At 44.2% G+C, this 25,088-nt stretch overlaps 1 long non-coding RNA gene across 3 annotated transcripts in view; it reads right to left on the reverse strand.

Moving 5' to 3' along the window:
* Positions 1-1,075: 1,075 nt before the first annotated feature.
* The window catches only part of LOC112550843, a 24,926-nt gene continuing 913 nt past the window's right edge, over positions 1,076-25,088 (reverse strand). For 2 of the 3 annotated variants that reach the window (XR_003094883.1, XR_003094882.1), the window contains exons 2-3: positions 5,421-5,577; positions 1,077-1,396 (exon numbers count right to left, since the gene is read on the reverse strand). This is a non-coding gene — a long non-coding RNA (uncharacterized LOC112550843). Of the gene's footprint in view, positions 1,397-5,420; positions 5,578-11,338; positions 11,533-25,088 lie in introns of those variants that run through there. The other variant, XR_003094884.1, reaches the window with a different exon arrangement.

The raw sequence follows: 25,088 nt of genomic DNA on the forward strand, positions 1-25,088 counted from the left end.
AGCATTACTCAGCCCCAGTGGTCTCAGCTCCCAGACAGCATGCAGCACCCTGCCAAGCCATGCTGCACCCATGCCATGGGGCAGATGTCATATGAGTGCCAGGTGGGGGGGATCACTGCTGCCCCCTCAGTGCCCCGCACTGCATGGGGGGGCTTTGCCATGAAGTCTTAGTGGCCTTGATCACTGCTGCTACAGCTGGTGAGTGCAGGACTTTTTTTTTTTTAAAGTGCCAGGGGGCTGGGGCCGAGTGAGGGATGGCGTCGGTCAGGGCAGCCATGGGGGCTTCCTCCATGGCTCCCCCCACCCAGGGAGAGGCAGACACAGCCAGAGGAGCCATGGGAGAACCTGCAGCTTCCTGGCTGTGCCTGCCTGTCCCCAGCCAATCCGAATCTCCAAATTAGCACCGAAACAGATCCAAAACACCAAAATGAATCTCTGTCCCTCTGAAATGGTCAAATCTGAAATGGAAACGAAACATAGCTGTTTTGCATAGCCCTACAAGCCACTCTTAGCTAGCTCAGCCCTCAAAAGACCTGCATCCCTAGGCTATTTTCTCAAGGTCCTACTCCCACTACTTCTGTCCTGTACTGTATTGTGTCCCATGCTTCCTTTCCACCTTTTCTCAGCACCTCTGGCCTCCCTCACAGACACACCCATTCAGAAACATTGGCCAACTAAGCTCTGCCACCCACATGTTCTAGGCATGTGCCTTTATCTTGGGTGGTGACATGTGCCTGTATTTGAGGTGGAGACTGCTGTTGTTTCAGTTGGTTGGTTACATAAAGAAAAGTGACTGTTACTTAAAACTACCTTTAATGAAGGGAGGTGGTTACACCTTGTAGTTTCAGTTAAGTTTAGACTAATCCATAAGAGCACTGTCCAGGTAACAAGGTAGGCTAGTATACCTGGTAATATCTGCACATGGCCACTGCTAAATAACATGTGTGGTATTATTCCAAACACAAGGCTATTATATAGACACAATCCTTTGTACATTATTTGTACAATTAATGTTACTCTCTTCAGTCTTCATGAGCAGGTTGGCTTAGTTTGACTGATCTTGGAGAAATGCTTACTGTTGGCAAATAAAAACATGAGGTCCTAACCAGAGGATTGACACCTTGTTCAATAAGTGACAAAAAGGCTTTATTTACTACAAGTATTCAAAGTTAAATGAGCCCAAACCAAAGCAAAGCCCAGTAATTAGCTATAAGTTGATGATTTCTCACCAAACAGGCAACAGAAAGGTGGTCTGTTTCTCTCCAACTTCTCAAGTAAGCTGACCACAGCAGTAGTTTGTTAGACAGAGAGTTCTCACTCTTGAAGTGTGTGCTGTTAGCTGTTTTACTTCTTTCTTATACCCTTAGTCCAGCATCTTCAAAGCATTCTTGTAGTTCTGTAAATCAAGAGAGAGTCCCAAGCAGTAATTAACAGGAAACTCCTGTTAATCAAACTGCTCATTATTGGTTATCAGAAGGTTCCAATTTGAATGAATTACCTTCCTCATTGACAAGAGGTTGTCCATATCTACTAAGTTTGGAACGTATCAAGAAACTGATTAACAACCAGGAAAAACACATGTTTTTGGAGAGTGCCCTTGGAGGATCAAGGGAACCACTAGGCAAAACAAGGTAAATCAGGAGGAAACAGCCAAACAAAAGCAAATCAGGAGGAGACACCTATCACATATGGAGAAAGTCTCTTCCTGCACATAAACGTGAGTTAATTGCAAAAGAAATATTTACCATACTAATTACTTAAGGATAGACATTTCACATGGTTACATACCAGACAACTTAAAATCATCATGAATATAGTAAGGTAAGCTGGAAGTGATACCTCATTATTTCTTCTCAGATGACCTAGCCATGAACTTGCATCCTCTCACACTATGCAGTTAACATCAGTATTTTGTATTTTAAATTATGTGTGTAGGCCACTGCTTAGCATGAATTTCAGAGTCATCAGTTACCACCATCTAATGAAGAATATATATTCTGTATTCTAGGTTTAAATACCTGCAAAAGCAGGTATCAAATTTAGGTGCGAATAGCTGAAGTGCATTAACACACATGTAGACACATTAAGGCTCATTAACACTGTGTACGGACTGACTTGGGACTAACTTTAGTCTCACATCAGTCCATGCACATGGCATCAATCTGTTTCAATGTGTGCATGTGTAGACACGAAACTAAATTGCTTTAATGCGCATTAAGATAATGCACATTAAATTTAGGAGCACCTAAAAGCATGTGTAGATACACCCAAAGAGTCCTCCATTTATTCCAGCTGATTTTGGATACAACTCCAGTCATGTCAGTGCTGAAGTTCTGGGTCTACTTTTGGCTTATCACAAAAGGTATAATAAAAAAAAAACCTAGAATTGCTGCTCTGGCATATTTCTAAATCAGCACTACTAGAGGGCTCACACACTAGAGTGTACACTCTTTAAAGGGATACTACCCAATTTTTGTAGATGACAGCCACTGAGAGGCATAAGACTAATCTACAGTATGGTTCACAACTCTATACAAACACCAGTTGAATCTTCCTAGAGTCAACATGAGTTTAGGTGTGAGTGAAATGCAGGTGTGTACCACCAATACATACAGTTTAATGATTCAGGTCCAGATCCACAAAAAAATGTAGGTGGAATATAGGTGTTTAAGTCCAAGACTGCAATTGTCAAAATGACCACCTAATCCCCCAAATCCTTATGTTCCCATGTTTTTGCAAGCAAATTATCTAGACACTTAAAGTTCTGTTTCTGCATGTCCCACCATCTTGGCAAAAAGAAGTGACCTCTGTTCTGTTTCTGTGACCCCTCTACACATACAGGTATTGTGCAATTAGCTGGTTAATTGTGCAGTTACCTTAAGACCAGCTGCACGTGCAAAATAGCTATTGCATGATAAAAAGATCCAGCCAGCTATAAAGTTAGTGTACATTTTTTTAGATCTAAGTTTACAGCTGGTTGCTATTGAGCTTTAATTTGTATGTTGTGACAGGGGGCCATCCTGAGGCTGCCCTCTGCATTGGCCTATCCACCTGTCTTGGACAGTCTGCCTGCCTATCTCATCTGCCATGCCTTGTTAGTAAATAATTAAGTTGTTTATTAGGCAGGAAGCTGCCCTTCGTGTGCTCAGCTATACCAAGTGGTACATACACACCTTCCCTACATGTGTCCCATGCCTTGCAGGTGTTATTACCATCGTCAACTCTATACGCCCCTGGGGTTGAACCATCTGGCTCCTGTCTCTCTGCAACACGCTGTCACTGGGTTCTCTGGTTACTGGCTTTCTGTGCCTTTTCCTCAGATGCCTGGCTGTCTCTTCGACACCTGGCCCTGTACTCCCTTAGCTGTGTCCCTTTGGCGCTATGGGTGCTGCACCCCTCTGGCTGTTGCGCCCCTCTGGCTGCACCTCTCTGGTGCTATGGACTAGCTCTGACCCTGTACCTGCTCCTCTCTGGTGCTCTGGGCTCACTGTGCCCCTGTGGCTGCGCCCCTCTGGTGCTTTGGGCTCACTGTGCCTGACGCTGGGCTCCACCAAATCATATGCCCTCTCTCTCCAGGCACTAATGAGGCCTCCAAACCTCCCCTTCTAGCCTCATCCCGATCCTCCAGGGCAAACATGAACACAAACACAAGCCCCTAGGCTATAACTTAAATACTAGTAAGAACAACAGTTAAACAACAGCCTCTTTAAGGGGATAAACTTCCACTCACAGTAACATTCCCCTATTCTAGGTACCTGGGAGACTCCCTGTAGTCATGAACACCATGTACCTCTGGAGGCCAGGGCGTGGTGGGGCATGGCGAGCTCCTGCAGGCAGTGGCGATGCTGTCAACAGCAGGAGTGTGGCAGAGGTAAGTGGGAGCTCCCGCAGGCAGCCGCAGCACTGTTGGTGGCAGGGGGAAGGAAGGGTGGTGAGCACCAACCAGCAGTCAGTGACCACCTGTAGACGCTGCCAACACTGCCGGCAGCACCTTTTTGCAGGGGGTGCACAGCCATGCTCAGGGGGTCCACGTGCACCCTCTATGCGTTGCCAATGCCTGCAGTCATGTAGCACCTAGATAGCAGAGCAGGCAGTACTGGGAGAGCTAGGCAGGCAGCACCAGGTCTCAAGTAGTTTCAGCAGGCAGGAGCTTCCTCCCTGTCAGTTGCCAGAGAGAGATTGTGTGTTTACTAGCTACAGCCTGGGCCTATAACTCAGACCCCTGCCTCCTGCCCATCAGGTGATGTCAGCAGGTGTGGCCCATTACTCCCTTAGGCTGTTATCCCAGCAACCTGCAGCTAGGGAGCTCTACTTAGCCTGCCAAGCTCCCTGGCCAGGCTTCTTCAGCCTTAAGGAGCAGGCACATCTTAGTGCCCTGCTACACATGTGTGGCAGGGTCTCCCCTGTGTCTGGGAGCCCCGTCAGCTGATGGGGCTCCCAGTCACAGAGGTGCACCTTGCCCAGTATGAAACTCCCAGGGCCTGGGGATCACACCTGCTATGATCTCTAAAGCTCAAGGGAGCGTGAAACCCCCAGCTCATGTGGGGCTTTTGACCCTGGCTCCACCTCATGCACAGCTGGGACTGAGAGACCCTGCAACTGATGGGGCTGCTGGTCCCAGCTGTCCCTCATGTAAGGTTCAGCTGGGACCAAGAGCCCTGGCAGTTGCAGGACTCTGGGTCCTGGCTGAGCACGAGGCACAGCAGGGCCTGGGAGTTCCAGCACTTGCGGGGCTGTCAGCCTCAGCTGCATGTGGTCCTGGTGGCTAGGAGCGTCCTCAGAAAAGAGCTCCCCCTGCAGCAGCAATAGGGCACAACTGGATCTAATGTGCAATCCTACAGTTGTGCCTCCTGCCATGCACATGTGGGCTCTGACAAACTTGGACAGCTAACTCTTGGAGAGATGGTTTTGGGTTGTGACATAGGTGCTACCCTATCCCAAAAGGGGAAGGATTAGGACACACACTTTTATCAGCACTTTCTGTTGGTTTCCCACTTGCTGTGCCTGCTGTGGTACATTCATTGCTGAAACACCCAACTCCTCCCATAAATGACATAGTACATAACCCAGCACATTAACATGAGCACATAACCAGTTATATACTTTTCTGCACTGTGCACTAGATTAGATTATTTATTATTACTATGATTCTCCCATTTCCTTTCCTTGAAACAGCCTCCAGGCCAAGTTCTTGATTTGTTTTATGTGGCAATACAGTGGCTTGACAGCTGCAACAATCCAACCAAGGCTGCTTAGCTTGGTGCACAATGATGACGAGTGGGAGGGTAGGTGATTCCACCCTGGGAGATTCAGTAGCATGGCAGGTTTCAGCATTACAAGACATAGGGCCCTTTCCCAGCAGTGAATGACATGAACAAAGAAGATTAAAGTAGTGAGGACAAACATGCACTGCTCCTTACCTGACTGCTTGTTCTGTGGGTAAGTAAGACTCTAGTCCCCGGGGCTTAATTCAACACTGCTCACAAACTGTAATATTTGATGTGTGATGCACAGGTGTCCTGGTGCAACCAGAGAATGAGCAGAGGCTACTGTTCATGCTTTTCCTTTTATGGTACTCTGAACAAACAGATTTGAGAGAGGAATTTAGTTTTAAATCAGCTGTTGAATCTATTTGCTTCCTAAACAAAAATTGTACTCTGACTGCAGTTAGTCATCTGTACTGAGCATGTGATAGAATTTTGCCTCCTTTTATCCTGAAGAATAACATGCAGTTATTTATCATACCATATTTTAGAATGTTTACCTTTGCATGATGTGAATAATAATTTAAATAACAATATTAACATTACTGCAAAGCATTTTCCCATCCAGGTGGTCCTAGCACTGTTAAAAAAATGCTCAAATGTCAAAAAATATTTTTCAGATCTTTTAAAATTATTAATGATCTTAGTCTGTGCCACCCAACCTGCAGACTTGAAACCCACAGGGGTGCTTGCTAGGAGAGCAAGTATTTCAGAACAGGGGGAAATTCAGGCCACATTAAAGCCAAGTCTCCCATTGACTGTAGTGGGGCCAATATTTTTTCCCTGGTTGTCATTACATATATAATGAATTTAAGGCATTTGAATTTGTGGACCTCAGATGATGGTGCCTCTGCATGAATATGTATGGGACTCTTACTTTATTTAAGACTCAAGTATTATAATTATAGGCCTTCCTGGATAATGTGGTAATGTGAGTTATGAAAAATGAAAAGCCTAACATCCAGGAAGCAGGCATATGAAGTAGGACTACTGATCAAACGTGGGATGTATTTACTTAACTGTTGGAAATGTAAGAAGGACCAGGTGCTAGTATTGTTAGGTGAAAGAGTACATATTTACCCTATACCAGAAACTGTCTTTATGTTTATATTGCATGAGGTGCAGCACACAATACAGAAAAATGCATCTGGTAACATATTTCTGCCTTTTCTTGTGTGCGACAGCCTTTCTGCCCTGTATCTGTCAGGTGGTTCCAGTGTTAAATATAAAGCTATCAGCTTTCCAATCTGCCTTCCTTATTTGTTGGCTGCAGGCTATTTTATTATTAGCATATATTTTGGTAGCACCCAGAAACCTCTACCACGGTTTGTGTTAGGTACTGTACAAATATCTAAAGACAAGGTCCTTGCCACAAAAACTACAGTCTATTTGCAGTATGGCCAACTTTAGTGACATTTGTCTGAATCGTATTTGGTACTTTTCTGAAAGTTGCAACTCTTGGAGTTAGGTGATTACATGAGACTCTCCACATAACTGAGGTGATTATATGAAGCTCTGGCTTGTAGGAGGTGCTGGAGTGAATTTTCTTGGGGACTCTTAGTGATAGATATTTGCACGGTTGCCTGCCATGACAAGGGACTGTGCTTGGGAGACCCCTTGTGATTGCTGGGGCCTTACGTGTTGCACGGCTTGCCGGGTATGTAGCCCCTCCCCTCAACTCACCTGCCACGACTTTGATGTTATACTATCAAGAGAGGGGGTTCAGTGGAGATCTTCCTGGGAGGGCCTCCCGGCATACGGTAGTACTCACGATTTTCTTGGCACAATGTTCCATGGGGCTCCACCTCCCCTACACCCTGTCCACTCACCAACCAGAAGGGTGACCGTACAATGGTGGTTTTGGCCCTGCGGGGTTGTCCACAGCTTGCTTCAGGTGGGGTCCCACATCTGCGTGGGCTCAGTTGGCTCTTGTCCCACTGGCCTCAATGCACAGCCTTCCCTCCCTACCTCTTTGAATTTTTCCTTTTTTCCTTCAAAAGAAATATTCACCCGGGAAGGAGAGGGATGTGAAGCTTGCTGCCTCCTTTCCCCCAGCCTCCTACAGGGGGCTCAAATGTCTCTCCTGCTCTGTCTCCTATAGGGAGCTTAAGCACTTCTCCCTGTCCGCCTTCCGCAGGGAGCTGATGAGCTTCCCCTGCTCTTCCTGCTGGTGACGCACCAGCTGTGCCACTCCTCTCCCACACAGGAACCTCAGTACATCTGGCATGCTGTCCACCAGCCACTCTCTCTCTCTCTCTGGCTCCTCTCCCACCCGGGTTCTGGTGGGGCTTTTAAACTTTCCTGCAGTGGCCGGTATGACCACTGCGATTGGTCCAGCTGTTCCCCGCATGGGAAACAGCTGATTAAACAGCCAGCATAACGCCGGCTTGAGTGGCTGTGGCCATGGTCCCGGCTCCTGCTCTGGCTGCCCGGCAGGAGGTAAGTTATCCCCGCAGAGGGTCTGTTTCCGGGGTTTGGGGCCCATGGGGATTACCCTCTCCCCTTCGGAAGCCTGTGGGGGCGTCTCGCTACCACACCCCTTCATTAGAACAAACCAAAATCTAATTAATCTTCATGCAGGGGAAAGCTTGTAAATGTGGCCTGAGTATGTCCTATTGGCTCAAAAATGAGAAGGTAAATGAAAGTAGCCTAAAGTTTTCTGTTTTTAAGATGCCTTAGAGTGAAGATTGTTTATACTTGTATGTTGAATGTTTGGACTGGAAATCATTTATATGTTTCTAATTTGGGATGGAAGAGAGTTTAGATTTTTGTTGTTGTTTGTTTTGGGGTTTTTTTGCTCATACCGTATTTGTTGTTATTTTGAGTAAGGAGAGAGGAGACAGGGGTTTTAAAAAAGGAAGAATATATCCCAGACAAAAAGCCACAACTGTTCTCAAACCAAAGCCAGTAACCAAAACTTCATTACAAATGAATTTAAACAAAATGCTCTGCTTCAAAAAGAGTAGATAAACAAATAATGGCACAGAAATTCATGGAAACTTAGGCTGTGTCTAGTCTACACTAGAAAGTTTTGCTGGCACTCTCCTTTCTTCCAGAAGTTATGCAAGTTGTGCCATAGAGACAGACCTGTAACGCTTTAACTGAGCCCTGCACTACCATGGCTATTCTGCTCCCAGTCCCTAAGCCAGCAATTCTTAACCTTTTAAGACTCAAGGCATCCCTCTTTAGACACAAGGCACCTCTCAGAGAATACAAGCTCTTAATTTTCACTCATTTTTTGACTACAGAGAAACAGTAGAGCAGTTCTTCTGTTGGCAAACCACCGGTCAGAATGTTCTTAACACTATAGGTGCTGCAGCACCCTGGTTGAGAATCACTGACATGGGCATGCTTTTTGTCTCTCATGTGCTGACTCCTAACACATCAGTTATTTAAGGCACAGTGTGTCAACAGTGTGTCTTAACATTTTTAGTTTTAACAGACCTAACGTGCCTCAAGCTGAACCTGCAATGCTTAATTTGATGGTAGATCTGCTGATGCTCATTTTCAGTGAGGGCTGACCAATGAGAGATTCCTCTGGGCAACAAAGGTGTTGCTGAGGAAAAGTGTTCTGGAAAAGATGAGACCAGGAATTAAAATCTCAGCTCTGCTAAGTGTTGTTTATATTCAGCATGTGACTCAGTCCCCTTACTTCATAAAAGCTTAACACTGTGTGACCTCAGCATTGCTAAAGGAAAATAATTGTATAAACGCATTTAATGTGCATTGATCAAGTGCTGAACTTGTAGAAGTAAGTCTTGACCTTGCTTAGTCATCTTGTGATAGAAATTACAGTGTGTTGTCTCCACTAGGAACTTACAGCAAGGTACATACTGTGGGTTAGAAAAGTAGAAAGGAACTCGCAGGACTTTTTCCTTGAATTTTTATCTCCATGTTTTTAGGGTTTGCAGCAGGGGGAGGTATATCCTGCCACTGTCACTAAATGCTGCTTTTGTTTGCTTATATTATATAATGGGATTGTAAAGGCTCAAGTCAGAAGGGGGAAATCTAGGTTTATGTCTCCTCAGAGAGAGTTGGAATTTTGAACCAGGGTTTTCCATTTGCAAGTTAGTGTTTTAATTACAGGCCTGGATAAAAGAAGGAACATCTCTTCCTCCTGTTCCCCTTTTTTGGGAGAACAGCACCAACCTAGCTTAAGTACCTACATCCATGAATAAATCCTGTGCAGAGAGACAATTCCCTCCAGCCTGAAATGAGACACTTAACTCTCTTTGGCTAAGTACAGACAGTCAAAAAGTCCGAGGCTGAATCAATTCAATCTTTGCAGGATAGTCTAAGCTGCATAGATTGAACCGATAGGTGAGTGAACAGACATTCACTTTTGATTCTGGAAATGCAGCCACATGCCTGCAGTAGCCCAAGCCAGAAGCTGGGGAGTGCTAAAGCACATTTCCCTGCTGGGCTAGACTGAACAACTAGGGTCAAAACTAGCCCACCCACCCTGCGAGGAGGGTTTGTGGGGGAGGTGGAAGGTATCCTGGGATGCTGGGGGACTGTGAGTTAACTTGAATCTAGATGGGATCTGGGACATAAGTTCAATAAACCGATTTAACCTAAATCAGTTAAGTTTGATGCTACATCCATCCAGGTTTATCTTAAACCAGTTTCAGCCATTTTGAAAGCTGTTTATGTGCACTGAACTTCTGTTGTGTTACAGATTTGAACTGGTTTCTGATCACTTATATCGATTTATGTGTAATTTCTGTCCCTTTTGTGAGTTTCTCACTTGGGTTCTCTTTAGCATTGTCTAGTGGCAGCTCAGACAGCTCCCTGCTCAGTGCCCATGCCTTTACAAACACTATTCTTAAAAATTTAATTCTTCCTATAGGGAACCTGGATGCCTAACTTGGCATTGCAAATTCCACTAGGCAGTAGAACATGTAACAGGTGTTATAAAGGCTTTCCTCATAAATCTAGTCACAGGTCTCTATTTTTTCATCACAGGGTACAAAAAACATGCAGGAGAGTCAGTGGAAATTATTTGTATCCTGTAGGAAGGCAATCCTGAATAGTTCAGAGTTCATGACTATGTTAACTTTTAAGTGTTCTAGCAGCTTGTTCTCTTCTTTCAATACCAGTTTCTCCCTTGGGTTCAATAAGCCTAGCACATGATAAGCAGTAAGTCATCTCTCTTTATAAGGAATTGGAAACCAGATATCAAGCATTATTAAGTCTGGGAAGTATGTCTATGCCCCAATCACATAATTATTTTCTTGCCAATACACTGTCTTCATTGTATTAACCTATGAGCTATCCCAAATAGTTAATTAAATTCACTTTGGACAGTGAGGTAACTTCTATTAAATCTATCTAACTATACATAGATTAGATCACAATTAAGCAAGATTTTTTTTAGACATCAAATAATTATTCTAAAAAGCAGTGAACTTTCACCCTGGCAAGAAAAGTAATAACGACTCCATTCCAGACAAACCAGACAAACCAGATGCTCTGCCAAGGTATAAACAAACCCAAATAAAAAGGAAAAATATGCTCTCTTAGATTCAAATCTCTAGCTTCTGTAACACAGTGAATGATAGGCAGACAAGGTATAATTCTACTGATTAAATAAATATAAAGATGATCCATAATTATATTATTTAAATGACCTGGTGATGAGTCAAGTGCTATGTTAATTCCACTGCTGTGATCCTTAACACTGGTCAAATGTCTGTGGGATATTTCTATTTTCTAAGGATATTTTCATATGCTGAGTTTCTCTCTTTACTTCAAAACAGCATTACTAATCAGTGCAGCCCTCTGAATGCAGGTATTCAGTGTAGGAGCCATGTTTGCTGCTTCCTAATACAAACGTGAAAGATTTACTCCCTTTTTGCAGTTTAGTTTCATACTATTGCAAACAATCTTGTAGAGTCCTTCATAAACTGACATGAGGTTATATAAATGTGAGATTATATTACCTCAAACATGAAATTACCATTTAAGTGACTGGGCTGAACTCAGTTGCAGACCAGAATCTAGATAGAAGGGAATCTCAGCTAGTGAATCCTATGTGCTAAAGGGGCTCAAAGAAAGTGTTAAGTGACACTTACCGTCCATTGAGTGATAAGCACCACTCAAGCTTGTCTCCTTTCTGGGTTAGTCATAGATCCCGTCCAGCCTGATTATATACATGTCACATCCAAAAAAGGCAAGCGTGGGCAGATTTTTTTCTGGCTCACTGAAACTGGCTCATTGAAACTAGCATACACAGTCATGCATTCCAAAGCCCTACTGTATGACTGACAAAAACATTGAAATTCAACCTGGTGGGGGGGGGGGGGGGGGGGGGGGCAAGTTTCTTACAGAATCATAGAAAAGTAGGGATGGAGGTCACTTCAGAAAGTCAGCCCCCTTACTCAAGGCAGGATCACCCCTATCTGAAGCATCCCGTACAACTGTTTGTCTAATCTACTCTTAAAACTACACAAACAACTTTGTTGCACAACTACCAGGCACTTTGCCCCAAAATACCAAGATTGCCTAACTGCTTCAGGTAAAGCAGGGGACAAAGGCACTGTCAATGTCCTGCTGCTGCAAGGACAGGAAGCAGTTTCTAATACACACTTGAGAGCCCAGGAAGAGGACCATGCTTCTAAAATAAAGGAAGGCTAAAATCCTCAAAATCCATGCCAATTAGACTGTGGGGTAGAATTCCTTCCTAATCCCAAATATGATCATCTGTGGCCACGTCTACACAAGACACGTACTGGGCAGTAGCTTGTTACTAGTGTGCAGTAGCGTCACTGGGCATGAACTGACGCTACTGCGCAGTAAGCATCACCAGGCAACTGTGCTGGGATGTTACTATGTATGCAGTAACACCGGTTACTGTGCAGTAGGTGGCTCATGTAGACAACCCTGTCTGACCCAAACTGGAAGATTGGAGCCCCTTTAACCAGGAACCTCTCATGTGTTTTTTTAAATTCTAGCAGGAGCATGGGCACATCCCAGTCAAAATCTGCAGCCTTGGCTGCAGCCACACCCAAAGGATCTGAAGAAGGAGAAAAAAAAGGACTGTTGTAGCAACAGGTGTCAAAGGTTTCAGTAATCTTATCCAAAGGTGATTGTCCCTGCAAACAACTGCAATTGAGGCTGAAGGAGCATACAATTTCCAACACATACAGCCTATGTGGGGGATGTGTGAGGAAGCATTTCATCAGAAGGCACCCGCTCACAGTTGCCCCTAGTGGGGATGAGAAGTTTCCTTAATGGCCACAGGGAAGTGTTTGGGAGCAAGTCATTGTCACAGTATGAACAGCATTAGGGAGTTATTCTGATTGCAGGAAAGCAGTTCTTCTTGCATGCTGTGTAGGCCTAGCTAGCAGGAGAGACTAGGATCAGCCTAGGAAGCTGAAGAACATGAAAAGCACCCCTTGTTGTGGATCTGCCAACTATGAGGAAAACACTGGCCTGATCAGGTTAAGGATTACATGCTTAAGGCCCCAGAGGTGGGGAGCAAGAAGCCCAGCTGGTTTTCTCTCACTAAATCTTAGATGAGGATGAATTTCTGAAGCCTATGGCGTGGGGAGGAAGAGGGGCTGCAAGACTGGGACAAGCAAAGGATGTGGGATGAGGGCAGGGTGCTCTTCCCTCTCATGCTCCACACCCTCCCCAAGCAGCTGTGTGTCTGCCGCCTACAGATGGGATGGGAACCTACCCTCCCACCACTCATCATCGTGGTGCACCAAGCTAAGCAGCCTTGGTTGGATTGTTGCAGCTGTCAAGCCACTGTATTGCCACATAAAACAAATCAAGAACTTGGCCTGGAGGCTGTTTCAAGGAAAGGAAATGGGAGAATCATAGTAATAATAAATAATCTAATCCACAGTGCACAGTGCAGAAAAGTATATAATGACTGCACGTATGCTCAACAACAGCTAAAAAGCAAACATGCTCCTTCAGCTGGTGCACCTGAACTAATCGGTATCATGGGCAAAATCCTACTCTCACCTTGACAGCTACAGAGACCCCATACAAAGAGCAGGTGAGAGGCTTTCTGAGCTCATGAATGGTGTGTGTATTTCCTGTGTGTCTTTGGTCCCAGAACTCTGGTGGCTTCCTGGAATTCCCCATGCAGCCTTGTTTTGGGGGTAAGATTAGGACTGTTGAATGCATTGCTATATAACACCACTGACTATAGGCTGCTATGAGCCCAGGTCTTCAATAAAGTTTTAATGCTGCTCTGCTGCATTGGTAACAGAAGATTATGTTTTTCTTCCTGGCCCCTGGAGTGTCCCTGGACCAAGTCCCAGTGCTAATAGTAAGAATGTTGGTTGTACATGTTTGTTACTGCATTTTTAAATATTAACAATTTGGTTAATTTAAAGCTAAGTTGTTTCATACTTATGCCTTTTCCCTGCTGAAGACTGATTACAAAAACCGTGGGTATGTTAAGTTTGGTGGGCAAGAGAACTATTGTTTTCTCTATTTTAGCAAAAAGAAACAACAAAATAGGGAAATAATTTTTGTAAACATGAACATTAAAAATGGTTGAAGGATTTTTCCCTAAATTTTCAGAAAAAAGAGAGAAATCCAGTCATGAAAACTTATCTTCCCAGAGAAGATTTGTTTCCCATTTCCACTTGAGTTAAGAGTGAATGGAAAAAGTTTATATTGAGTGTGTCTACACGTGCATTTATGCTGTCTTAAATTTACTGTGCAGTAAATTACTGCGAAGTAAGTGGGTATAGGCCGGCATCTACATGTGCAGGCATTAAAGCACATTAACACTACATGTGGCCTGACTTCAGACTAAAGTTAGTCCCAAGTCAGTCCACACACACACTGTTACTGCACAGTAAGTCATTGATACATGCGTTACTGCCCAGTACCTAATTGGGTGTAAGTTTGATACCTGCATGTTGCAGGTATCAAATTTATGCTCAAATCGGCATAAGTCACCATATTAATTGTGCATTATGGGCATGCACATGTAGATGCATGCCCGTGCTGTGCAGTAATTTCAGTTACTGTGCAGTAAATGCGCATGTGTAAATGCACCTACTGAAAAAATACTTTGCAGCCTTAACACTTACATTTTCCACTGCAGTGGTCCTCAAATTCCATGCCATAGACTGCATGGTTCTTGCAAGGAGCTTTTTCAGATAGTGGGCAGAATGAAATAGGTTGAAGGATATACCGGTTTGTGAAAGTGAGAGAAAGAAGATAAGGTTCCTGGGAAGACAGAGAATCAGTGTTTGAAAACAGATGGAATGGATGAGTGGGTAGGAACAGTCTGGTTCAGTAAGACTGATGTTTATCTCTTCTTCATTTCCTTCTGAGTAAGGGGAGTTTCCAAACCCCTTTGCTGTAAAACGCCCTAGCCCAATGACTTGTCTCTTTAATCCCACTTCTTCTTTGTGTGCCTTGGGTTTTGCTGTCTCTGTTACAAAGATAACAGCCCTGCAAATAACACACTTAAAAGGGAAGGCCTCCTAGATCTATGGACATTTGTACGCATGCTTGAGTCACCCCGATGGGCACTTTGGAAAGTGCCCAGTGCTGCAGCACAACCAATTGTATAAGCGGTGAAATATGAGTCAATGCTGAGAAAATGGCGGCAGCACGCTTTTGAACTAAAACACATCAGACATGTTTTAGTTCAAAAGTGCACCGCCGCCATTTTCTGTGCACTGATGCATTTCACCACTTATACAACTGCACGAGATGCAGAGCAGTGTGTGTCAGCTCCCACGTGGAGCAGATTCAATTAATTGGGTCTGCTCAACTTGCTAGAGTTTCAGCTAGCAAGGAACATGACGGGTAACAAGAAGGGTTTCTGCAAGTATGTCGACAGCAAGAGGATGTATGCTCAATTAATCAAGTCTGCTCTGATGTGCCAGATCTCCAGTGTGTCCTGGCACAAAAATGTATGTATATAAATGCTCTTTGCCTTTTAACTGAAGATCCCAAGCAATAGAAGCTGCAGGTTTTCTGCATAAAAGCTGTTCAACTCTCTGGGACTGGCTGCATGAAATTCCCAAATGATATTTTACAGCTACCTGAACTGCAATAATGTAGGATTTATTAAGGATAGAGAAATAAATAATATAAAACAGAGGAAACAGATCTCCAAAGCTAGTCTTAGATCCTATAAAAACAGGTGATATTGCTTCTTGCCACAACAAGAAAATGACTATTTTACCTTTCTTGAGAGTGCATCCCTTCTGATTCAATTGCCCCTTTTCCCCCTTTGACACTTTATAAGTAGCAAACAACTCCTAGTGTCAAAGTTTCCGTAGGATGTCACTGAGAAGAGCTGGGATCTACCTAATGAAGAGAGAGAGGAGTGTCTTCACAGACAGGCTCGCTAACCTAGTGACGAGGGCTTTAAACTAGGTTCGCTGGGGAACAGAGAGCAAAGCTCTAAGGTAAATGGGGAAGCAGGAAACCTGGAGGAAGAGCAAGCAAGACGGGGTACCGGGTGAGGTGCTCTCCTACTTACTGAGAAACCAGGGTAATCAACTCGTTATTGTAGATGCCTGTACACAAATGCACAGAGCCTGGGAAACAAGTAGGAAGAATTGGAAGTCCTTGCACAGTCATGGAGCTATGACATGATTGGAATAACAGAGACTTGGTGGGATAGCTCACATGACCGGAGCACTGTCATGGATGGCTATAAACTGTGCAAGAAGGACAGCCAGGGGAGAAGAGAAGGAGTTGCACTTTATGTAAAAGAGCCATATGATTGCTCAGAGCTCCAGTATGAAACTGGAGACAGGCCTGTTGAAAGTCTCTGAGTTGGAGTCAGAGGGGAGAGCAAGGGTGATGTTGTGGTGGAGGTCTGCTATAGACCACCAGACTAGGAGGAAGTGGTGGATGAGGCTTTCTTCTAACAGCTAGTGGAAGTTTCCTGGTCAGGCCCTCATTCTCATGGGGGACTTCAATCACCCTGACATCGGCTGGGAGGGCAATATAGCAGTGCACAGGAAATCTACGAAGTTTTTGGAGAGTGCTGGGGACAACTGCCTGGTGCAAGTGCTGGAACAGCCAAATAGGGGCCATGCTCTTCTTGACCTGCTGCTCACAGAGAAGAATTGGTGGGCAATGTAGTAGTAGATGGCAACATGGGCAGCAGTGACCATGAAATGATGGAGTTCAGGATCCTGAGGAAAGGAAGAAAGGAGAGCAGCAGAGTAAGGACTCTAGTCTTCAGAAAAGCAGACTTTGACTTGCTTAGACAACTGATGGGCAGGATCCCCTGGGAAGCTAGTCTGAGGTGGAGAGGAGTCCAGGAGATCTGGCTGTACTTTAAAGAAACCTTACTGAGTGCAGGAACAAAACATCCCGATGTGCAGACAGACCTAGCAAGTATGGCAGAGGACCAGCTTGGCTTAGCAGGGAACTCTTCAGTAAACTAAAGTGCAAGAAGGAAGTTTATAAGTAGTGGAAACTTGGATGAATAACTAAGAAAGAATATAAGAATATTGCTCGGGCATGCAGGAATGAAGTCAGGAAGGCCAAAGCACAACTGGAGTTGCAGCTAGCAAGGAACATAAAAGGGTAACAAGAAAGGTTTTTGCAAGTATGTCGACAGCAAGAGGAAGACCAGAGAAAATGTGGGTCCCTTACTGAGTGCAAGAGACAACCTTTTGACAGAGGATGCAGAAAAGGCTGAAGTTCTCAATGCCTTTTTTGCCTCTGTCTTCACAGGCAAGGTCAGCTCCCAGACTACTGCACTGGGCAGCACAGTGGTGAAAGAACAGCTTAGGGACTACTTAGAAAACCTGTACATGTATAAGTCCATGGGGCCAGATGGGATGCACCTGAGGGTACTGAGGAAGTTGGCTGATGTGATAGCAGAGCCATTGGCCATCATCTTTGAAAACTCATGGTGATCAGGAGAGGTCCTGGAAGATTAAAAAAGGGCAAACATAGTGCCCATATTTAAGAACGGGAATAAGGAGGATCCAGGGAACTACAGACCAGTCAGCCTCACCTCAGTCCCTGGAAAAATCATGAAGTAGATCTTCAAGGAATCCATTTCTAAGCACTTTGAGGAGGAGAAGAAGATGATGAGGAACAGCCAGCATGGATTCACCAGGGGCAAGTCATACCTGACCAACCTAATTGCCTCCTATGATGAGGTGACTGGCTCTGTGGATGTGAGGAGAATGGTGGATGTGATATACCTTGATTTTAGCAAGGCTTTTAATACAGTCTCCCACAGCATTCTCGCAGTCAAGCTAAGGAAGTATGGGCTGGGTGAATGGAGTGTAAGGTGGATAGAAAACTGGCTGGAGCATTGGGCTCAGAGAGTAGTAATCAATGGCTCAACATCTAGCTGGCAGCCAATGTCAAGTGGAGTGCCCCAGGGGTCAGTCCTGGGGCTGGTTTTGTTCAATGTCTTTATCAACAACTTGGAAGATGGCATAGAGTGCACCCTCTGCAAGTTTGCAGGTGACACCAAGCTGAGGGGAGTAGTAGATATGCTGGAGGGTAGGGCTAGGACTCAGAGTAACCGAGACACATTGGAGGAATGGGCCAAAAGAAATCTCTTGAGGTTCAACAAGGACAAGTATAAAGTCCTGTACTTGGGATGGAACAATCCCATGCACCAGTACAGGTTGGAGGCTGACTGGTTAGGCAGTAGCTCTGCAAAAAAGGACCTGGGGATTACAGTAGACAAGAAGCTGATGAATATGAGCCAGCAGTGTGCCCTTGTTGCCAAGAAGGCTAATGGCATACTGGGCTGCATTGGTAGGTATGTTGCCATTAGGTCCAGGGAAGTGATTATTCCCCTCTATTCAGCACTGATGAGGCCACATCTGGAGTAGTGTGTTCAGTTTTGGGACCCCCACTATAGAAAGGATGTGGACAATTTGGAGGAGGATAACAAAAATGGTTGGGGGCTGGAACACATGACATCTGAGGAAAGGCTGAGGAACTGGGCTTATTTAGTCTGCAGAAGAGAAGACTGAGAGGGGATTTAATAGCAGCCGTCAACTACCTAAAGCGGGGTTTGAAAGGATGGAGCTAAACTGTTCTCAGTGGTAGCAGATGACAGAACAAGGAGCAATGGTCTCAAGTTGCAGCAAGGGAAGTTTAGGTTAGATATTAGGAAGAATTTTCTCACTAGGAGGTTAGCAAACCACTGGAATATGTTACCCAGAGAGCTGGTAGAATCTCCATCTTTGGAGGTTTTTAAGGCCCAGCTGGATAAAGCTTCAACTGGCATGATCTAGTTGGGGCTGGTCCTATTTTGAGCAGGAGGTTGGGCTAGATGATCTCCTGAGCTCGCTTCCAACCCCAATTTTCTATGATTCTATGAGCTGCCTTGGAATCATGGAAATCAATACTGTTCTAGCCATGGCAGCACCAAGTTCAGTGTCAGCTGCAAAAGCAAGCTGAATATTTGAATAGTCAGCTGGATTTGAGTCCTGTGCTGCTGTCAAACAGCTATCTCCAGTAAAAAATAGCTCAGCTATCTACACACTACCCTGCAGGCGCAGTAGTATCCACATATTTTGTGTAGCTGCAGTATACATGTACTCTATGTTGTCATTCTCTCTGCGTCTCAGAATCCCGTACCTCTGTTCTCTGTAATCCTTTCCTATGCCAAAGGTACAACACAGTTAGGTGGTATGAGGCATGTAGATCTAGGTTATATTATCCGCAGTTCAACAGTGTTATGTTTGATCAAATGGGAATGTTTGATTCCAGGGAATATAGAATACTTTCTGCCCCTATACATAACTATTATCCTCCAGATCTGTTAACTCCAGAATGGAAGGCATGATGGTATTTCACAATTTTCCCTCTATCAGGTTTTGTCTAAATTTGAGAAATCTTCCAGTAGTTGTACCAACAGTGGAGGCAATGGAGTTTTAATCTCTCTGAAAAATACCTTCACTACAAAGGTCAACCAAGTTATCTTTCTGCTTTACTTCTTGACTTACCTTAGTTTGAGAGAAAGAGCAGGCAAATTGTAAATGATAATGAAACTTTGTGTCTGCCATCCAAATGCAGTCATTGGCAACACGTCAGGGAGGCATGTGGGAGGGCACATGCCCTCCCAGATCTCTGCTGTTGACAGTGGGGCGTGGGGCATGGGGCTGCAGCCTGACCACAGCCAGGGCCCACCAGCACCAGGGGTGATGGCAGCAGTGAGATTTTTGTGCCAAACGGAGAGGTGTGGGGGCTGCAGCCTGGTTGGACCCAATGCCTGGCAGCAGCAGGGGCAGAGGCAGGGACAGGGGCAGGGGTGGGGGCAGCATGGAGTTGTGCCTTCCTACTGTGGCTGGTGGCACAGAGTTGTGCCCCCCCTGTCAGCACTTACTTATTACCTATGAATGTAGTACCAAAGAAATATCTACACTATGTGCTGTGTGCTTGGCAGTGTGGCTATGAAGCATACCCCAGCTGCTTGTTTTCTGCATACTTTAACTCCAGAAAGTGAGGCAATGTAGACATCTAAGAAACCTTGAGTACTGTATGTGTCCAAAGTTACTCTTATACTCTCTGCCCCAAGAGTGCTTCTGGGCACACACATGGGGCTGCTCTGGGGCAGATGCAGTGCCTCATTTCTGAAATTTGGCATGTGGAGGGGTGAGTGGGTGGGGCATGCTTCATGTCAATGTTCCTGAGTTTGCCGTGGAGGCAGTGTAGACAGACCAAGAGGCTCCTAGGGACATGTTAGGTTGTTCTTTGCTCTGTGGTGCACTAAGCCACTCATGAACTTTTTCTGGGTACACAGAAAGGATTAGGGGCATTCATGCGGACCTAACTAGCATCCATGCTGCAAGTGTTGGTGTTGACAGCTGATTAGTCTAGCTAATAAGCTTTAAACTTGTTCCACTGATGAGCCAGCTAGTTCATATTAGAAGTGCCACCACACTCAAGGCCTCAAGTTAGGGACCACTCTATAACCTGAGTTAATTTTTAGTGAAAACAAGCCTTGTGTCATCTAGATCAGCTCTGAAAAGGATTCAGTAATATGGTAGTGAATATAAATTGCAATGGTGGGTGTATGCTAATACTTCCACCTTTACTGAGATTTTTGTGTAGCAGTACTAGTACTATGGCAGTATTGGGATAGTGTAAGAGGAAGCTCAACATAGATATAGCTGGACTCCCCACTAGTAAAGCTGTTCCAGAACCTCACTGCTCAGATGATTAGTAACCTTCTTCTACCTTCCAACCTAAATTTATTCTTGGCCAGTTTATACCCATCTACTCCAATGGAATCAGAGACGACCCGAGCAGGGTGCAGGGCCTCGGCCAAATCAGCCTGTGTGCAGGCCCTGCCCCCAGACGCAAGGAAGCTGGCAGCGGATTTGGCGGGGTGGGGTGGAGGGTGGCAAGTGGCTAGACATGCTGGATTCGGCAGCAGGTTTGATTGGGGGGTGTGTGGGGGTGTGGAGGGTGCCAAGCAGCCAGACATGCTGGATTCGATGGCAGATTCAGCGGCAGGGGTGTGCTGAGTGGCCGGATGTGAAGCCAGCGGCAGTGCAGAGTCACTGTGCTGTTCCACCCAGCTCTGCAGTGCCCCCCAAAGCGCAGGCCCGGGGCAGCCACCCTGATTTGCCCCCCCGGGACGGCCCTGAATGGAATGGACATATGAACAATTTATCATGGGATAACAGAGGTGGGGTTTTATCATGCATCATCTGCTCTGCAGCAACTGCCTTTCTAATCTGTAGCATACTGTTCATTTGTTCACACCCTCAATTTAAGAAGGATACATCCTAGCCATAGCCCTAAAAACAAAAAAGAGACAGAGCTGTGAAAGAATAAGCAAAGCATCATACAGCTCAGCTAAACATTGAGCTTATGTGCTCAAAACAAAATTGCTAAACAGTTGTAAATAAATAACATGCTTTCATTGCAACAAAGTATACAGGATTACTTGGAAAATATGGGGGATAGAATACAGTGGTTCTAGAAGACAATGATATAAAATAACTTCAGAGAGATGAACATAGTTTCATACTCTCATATGACCAGCTCAGTACAAAAAATGATAAACTGTGTTGTGTAAGGTTTGGATTATGGCCAAGGAAAGAAACCATTTAGCAAAGAGTGAGTCATTCTGTTACTTCACTCTGTTTCTTAAAACAGGGATGATGCTGTTATTAGTCATTCACAAAACAAAGTTTGAGAGAGAGTAAAATAGCTGTAGTAAAAAAAAACATGGATTAAATGAAACTGAAACATCCTGGAGCCAAGCACCCCTTTTGCAGAATTCAGATCTAGAGCTAAACCTCATGTAGATCCAGACTTTGTGCTCAAGCGCTTCTCTAATTAAAATGACTTGTTATGCTGCAGTAGTTAAGCTTGACTGACATTAACAGCCAATTATAGATTGACAGTTCTCAGTGTGTGTGTATATGCCTGAGATTCAGAAATAAAACTGGAACTAGTTTAAGCACACAGCCTAGAGATCCTCTTCCAATCACTAGAAATGTACTGTCTGTTTTGTTTTATTGCTATTAATAAATAGAATGTAAAAGATAGATTAGATAGATCCAAGCATTTATTGGATGTTGATGGCAGAGATATGACCTAATTGTCAGGCAGTCACTTAACTTCTTGAGCCTAGATTGCTTGGTGTGGTTTCACAGCTGGTAATAACATTACTCTTTGGTTAAGTATAGTTTCTTTCCATCGAATAGTTGTATTCCCTTATTATCACTAGAGCTATTGAAGATCTCATCTCGATTACAAGTTAAAGATTGTTAGATGATATTAGTTAACTGAGCAGCGTGGAATAGGATTGTATTTAGATGTCAAAATACCATTCAGACACTTCAGAAATGAATAGGAATAGAGTGATACATTTTAATTTAAATCTCTTTGGTACAGGCAGAAGTGACACTTTTCACCCAGTTTGGTCACAGAAAGCTATCTACAACTGTGACCAAACACAAGTGCAGAGCTGCAAACTCTTTAAAAAATGGTTGATCAAGTGAAAATTTGAACCCTCATTGTATGAGGGTTCAGATGTAGACATTTCAAAACAGAGTCTTTTGTAACTTGCATCTGCACTGACCTATCAATCTGCTGCTGTTTTCAGAACAGGATGGGGGAAAGGGAGTGGAGGGAGGTTTGGTTTGGGGTTTCTTTTCAGCCCCTCTGGAGGGTGGGGCCAATGTTTTGGAGCCCCCAAGAGGTGAGGAGGCTCCAATTCACCCACCCCACCCTCCAGTGCCAGCTGGGGAACCCCTAGAATGAGCTGCCCCTGCTCCCTCTCTCCCATCCCATTCTGAAACCAGCCAGAGTTGGCAGGGAGGAGAAGCTGATGCTAAGGGAAACTGGCTGTGCCCTCTGTACCAGATCCAGATGGGTTTCATAGGCAACAAATGGGACTTAGGCAGCATTAAGTGACATTCACTTGCACTATCCCAGAAGCCATAAGACATGTTAAGTGGCTTAATTCATTTCTCATTTCTTTGTTGGACTGCCAAGTTCTCTGACTGCCTAGACTTAGGCTTCTGCAAATGATCAAAGGCAATCCAGTTTGATCACATAAGAACGTAGTGCCCATTTACTTTACTCTGCCATCCAGGATATTGCTGGGGAAGTATATTAACTTGGCCTATGTCCATGGAAGGGCCTAAGTCATTATGTGTGCTCAGAGCATGCTGAACTCACACCAACAACACTGAATTCAGCTCAGAAAGATGGTGGTGATGATGGCGGTGGTAGTGAAGGCCAACTTTTGCCTGATAGACTATTGATGAGAATACTTGACCTGAAAAGGGGAAGACCTGAATTCCAGGATCTCCTTAGCCTAAGGAGATTAAAAACTCTATCTCCTACTTCTGTAGGAGCTGCTAATCTCTAGTCTAGGATCATGGGGCCAGAGAGAGAACATGAAGGAAGGGATCCCTAATTCTGTATTCTAGTAGTTAGGGCACTCACCTGGGAGTGGAGAAACCTGAATTCTCTGTCCCCTGTATCACTGAACTATGGAGTCTCATTCCCTATTGCTTATTACTCATCCTGGCCCTATAACTCTTGCATTCTTGGCTCAGCTGCAGGAGTAGAGGGTGCTTCCATTAAGCCTATCTTATAGCACAGTGGTTAGGGCACTCTCCCAGGAAGTGAGGGGAGTTGTGGCTTTAAACAACGCAGGTTTAAGAAGGCTTAGAATTTAAGTCTCACACTTCTGATGCAAATGCTGTAATAGCTAGGCCAGTGGTTCTTAAGCTTATTGGACTTAAGGCACCCCTCTATAGCTTTTATGAAGTGAGTGGTATCCAGTTTAAAAAATGAATTTATGTATTACAGTGCTTACCTCCTTGCAGAGGCACTGGACAATGGGAGTAGGGGATCAGCAAGGCAAGTACAAACCTGAGCCTGTACTTACCTGCTTTTCTCATTGCACCTCATTTATTTCTGGGACACCCTTCAAAGGATCTGTTGGCACCCTGGTTGAGAATCACTGCACTAGGCTTTCAGGCAAAATGTGGATGGTCGTAGTAATATTCCTATTTCCACTGGCCAGTATCATGGTGCATATGCAGCAAGAGGGTTGAATTAAAGTTGGACAGGTATCTTCAGTTTTAGCATTTCGTACCATTTTGTGCTATTTAATAATATTCTTTTAATCTATTGTTGTGACAACTTAAAACAGGATATGACTCACATTATATGCAGGCATTATATTGTATATCACTGTCTTCTGTAAGTCCTGGTATCAGTACTTGCAGGAGTGAACTATTTACAAGGAAGCTGATGGTACCAAGTTAGTTTAGATCAGTGGTTCTCAATGTTTTTGGACTCCAGTAACCCCTTTTTAAACTGAAGTCACCCCTTAGAGAATGCTAGCTCTTAATTTTCAGTTGTTTTTTGACTACAGAAAAATAATAGAAAAATTCCTCTGCTGCAAAGACTAATTTTTCTGTTGCAAAATATATGGGATTCATCTTGTGAGTCATGTTTGCACACCTAACAGTACTAACATTATGTGGCACCATATGGCACCTGTGAAAGGATCTCAAGCCAACCCAGGGTACCATGGCACCCTGGTTGAGAATCATTGGTTTAGATAAAGGCTGATGAGAGGAAATGTCAGTTTATTACTGATAAAACTTATTATTGATATGTATTACACATACAATCATACGTAAAGGTATGTCCCAAAGAACATAGTGGTGGGCAGCTTAACAAAGGGGAAAAAGGACAAACAGATTAATCCTTCATGAGTGGAGGCAGGGGTATCACAGTGCTAATGAGGATGATCACAGTGAGGTAACAGAGCTCTTTCTCTCACTAGCTTCACTGTCAAATACATTCAAATAATGAATTCTGCAATACTAATGTTCAAATAGATATTCAAATAAGCATTCAAATAAGACATTTGTTGTCTTTATTTGAACCTGGCCTCAATTCAACATTTAAAAAAACATTTTTCTTATAAAAATATATGATTTTACTTTTAAAGAAGTACCTTGATTTAACACTATAGTGATCACTGATGATTTTCTTATCTTTAAGTCCTCGAGTACCATACTACGTTACAATGCGCATGTAATCCAGCATCACACAAAGATAGCATTGTCCAAAAGCAGGACTGGGATGCATGAACTACAATACGATTTCTGCTTCTGCAAATGACTTACTTGCGTACAGCCATTTGGGCCAACATTTTCAAAAGAAGCTACTGATATTTCGGGACCCGGTTTGACACATCTTGTGACCAACTTTCAGAGACAATGGGCAACCATAGCTCCTGTCACTACGCTAGAACCTCTGCCCTCGTAGAACAGCATTAACATTTTTACACTGACTCATGTCATGTTATTAGCATCTGTATTCCAGCCCTTTATTAAAGTCTCAAATACCATGTAGGTC

The sequence above is a fragment of the Alligator sinensis genome, unplaced genomic scaffold (assembly GCF_000455745.1).
Source record: "Alligator sinensis unplaced genomic scaffold, ASM45574v1 scaffold159_1, whole genome shotgun sequence".
NCBI lineage: Eukaryota > Metazoa > Chordata > Crocodylia > Alligatoridae > Alligator > Alligator sinensis.